Source organism: Bufo bufo, chromosome 9 (genome assembly GCF_905171765.1).
Source record: "Bufo bufo chromosome 9, aBufBuf1.1, whole genome shotgun sequence".
In the NCBI taxonomy this organism is placed as follows: Eukaryota; Metazoa; Chordata; class Amphibia; order Anura; family Bufonidae; genus Bufo; species Bufo bufo.
In genome coordinates, this window is record NC_053397.1 from 37,085,460 (window position 1) to 37,088,491 (window position 3,032).

The 3,032-nt window shown below is 49.4% G+C and overlaps 1 pseudogene; it reads right to left on the reverse strand.

The window, feature by feature from the left end:
* Positions 1 to 2,494: 2,494 nt before the first annotated feature.
* LOC120979963 lies at positions 2,495 to 2,672 on the reverse strand (annotated as a pseudogene).
* Between the last annotated feature and the right edge of the window lie 360 nt (positions 2,673 to 3,032).

Consider the following 3,032-nt stretch of genomic DNA (forward strand, 5'->3'; position numbering starts at 1 on the left):
AATGCGTGGCTCTGCAGAGGAGTTGGTGACACCGCCACGACTTGCAGGCAGGCCTGCTGCCACCTCCTCTACTCCTCCTACTCCATCCTCTTCGCTAACCTCCTCGGCTGAGTCCTCTTCTGCTGCTGCGTCTTGCTCCACATCAACTGCACCCCCCCAGCTCCCCAGGGGCTATTCCACATACCGGATACAACAGTGTCACGCCGTCTTGGGGTTGACTTTCCTGAAAGCAGAGAGTCACACCGGACCAGCACTCCTGTCCGCCCTGAACGCACAGGTGGATCAGTGGCTGACTCCACACCAACTGGAGATCGGCAAAGTGGTGTGTGACAACGGAAGCAATCTGTTGGTGGCATTGAATTTGTGCAAGTTGACACATGTGCCGTGCATGGCACATGTGTTGAATTTGATTGTACAACGCTTTGTGCATAAGTACCCAGGCTTACAGGATGTCCTCAAGCAGGCCAAGAAGGTGTGTGGCCATTTCAGGCGTTCCTACACGGCCATGGCGCACTTTTCAGATATCCAGCGGCGAAACAACATGCCAGTGAAGCGCTTGATTTGCGACAGCCCGACACGTTGGAATTCAACACTCCTAATGTTCGACCGCCTGCTCCAACAAGAAAAAGCCGTCAACGAGTATTTGTATGACTGGGGTGCTAGGACAGCCTGTGCGGAGCTGGGAATTTTTTTGCCACGTTACTGTACGCTCATGCGCAATGCCTGTAGGCTCATGCGTCCTTTTGAGGAGGTGACAAACCTAGTCAGTCGCACTGAAGGCACCATCAGCGACATCATCCCATTTGTTTTCTTCCTGGAGTGTGCCCTGCGAAGAGTGCTGGATCAGGCCGTAGATGAGCGTGAAGAGGAAGAGGAAGAGTTGTGGTCACCATCACCACCAGAAACAGCCTTATCAGCATCGCTTGCTGGACCTGCGGCAACGCTGGAAGAGGAGTGTGAGGAAGAGGAGTCAGAGGAGGAATGTGGCTTTGAGGAGGTGGAGGAAGACCAACCACAGCAGGCATCCCAGGGTGCTCATTGTCACCTATCTGGTATCCTTGGTGTTGTACGTGGCTGGGGAGAAGAACAGACTTTCAGTGAGATCAGTGAGGACGAGGAATGGGACATGAGTCGTCTTTCCATGTCGGAAAGGATGCAGCAGTTCCAAAATAAATTAAAAAGTATGCTTTACACAGCATATAAGGGTGATGTCACAGCACAACGGGAATCTAACAGGGGAAGAGGTGAAAGTAATCCTCCTCCTACCACGACCACGCCGGCAAGGACAGGACGCTTTACAGACGTGTTGTTGATGGAGGACATGCAGAGCTTTTTAAGTCCTATGCATCGCCACAGCCCTTCGGGGTCCACCCTCAGAGAACGACTCGACCGACAGGTAGCAGACTACCTCGCCTTAACTGCAGATATTGACACTCTGTGGAGCGATGAACCCCTTGACTACTGGATGTGCTTGACCTGTGGCCTGAGCTATCCCAATTTGCGATAGAACTTCTGGCCTGCCCCGCTTCAAGTGTCCTTTCAAAAAGGACCTTCAGTGCAGCAGGAGGTATTGTCACTGAGAAGAGAAGTCGCCTAGGTCAAAAAAGTCTAGATTACCTCACCTTTATTAAGATGAATGAGGCATGGATCCCGAAGGGACTGACAGTGGGCGATACATTTGACTAAAAAAGGCCTGGTGATGAGATGAGCTGCCTTGGGCTAAAAATGGTCCACACGCTGCTGTATTTTATGTCTGCATGCCAGATGACTTGCGTGACTTATCTGCCACCAACTAGGGTTCAAGCCGCAATGTTTTAGTGCACTTTCTGCCTGGAAAACATCAATTTTTCTGGCCGCTGCTATAGCAGCGGCTGCAACAATGCCTAATTTTTCTGGCCTCTGGTGCTGCACTGTGGCTGCAAAAACAAAACAAAAAAAAAGTCCACATACATGTGTCAATTCCCCTTCGTGATTGTTACCTTGTTGTGGTGAAGGGGCTTGCGTATCACAATGAAGCGACCACCTCTATGAGTGTGTTGGCAATGGCAATGTTGGCTCACCCCAGATGATAAGGTCGTTGCTTCATTGTGAACAGACCAAAAGCGATCGGCTGGATAATTTTGCATAGAAAATACATTAATTTTCTTTGTGATCATCTAAGGTGATCATTAAAGCCTACTAAGCCAACAATGGGCCCACACTTCAGAATCATTGTTTTCTGGGTCACTTAACTGTCACTGAACTACCTCAGCACGACCATAGACTTTGAAAAAACCCCATCGCCTGCAATCTCCCAAACGTGCGCACGAGCACAGTCATCACTACACCAAGATTGATGCATAGAGGAATAAAATTTATGTCATGAGTGTATCAACTATTGACAACTCTTTGCGGTTGTCTTAAATCTATTCCATACACGTCCCCTGATAGGGGACGTAACAGGGATTAAACTGATAGGAATAGTACTACTTAAACACACCACTCATATGTGGTGGCACAGTACATTGCAAGGCGTATGCGCAGTGCCACAAATTGTAAGTAAGAGGACCGATCAAGCATCTTTTTCCATCTCCCTTTTCCTAAAATCTATTCCATACACCGGCCCCTGATAGAGGACAAAACAGAGATTAAACTGTTAAGAACAGATTTTTTTTAATTAAAAAAAAAGAGGACAGCCCCTGCGGAGCTGGGTATTTTTTGGCCGCGTTACTGAACGCTCATGCACAATGGCTGGAGGCTCATGCGTCCTTTTGCGGAGGTGACAAACCTGGTCAGTCAAACACAAGGCAACATCATCGACCTCATCCCATATGCGTTTTTTCAGGAGCATGCCCTGCGAAGAGTGCTGGATCAGGCCGTAGATGAGCATGAAGAGGAAGAGTTGTGGTCACCATCACCACCAGAAGCAGCCTTGTCGTCGTTGATTGCTGGACCTGCGGCAATGCAGAGAGAGGAGTCTGAAGAAGAGGAGTCAGAGGAGGAAGGTGGCTTTGAGGAGGACCAACCACAGCAGGCGTCCCAGGGGGCTTGTT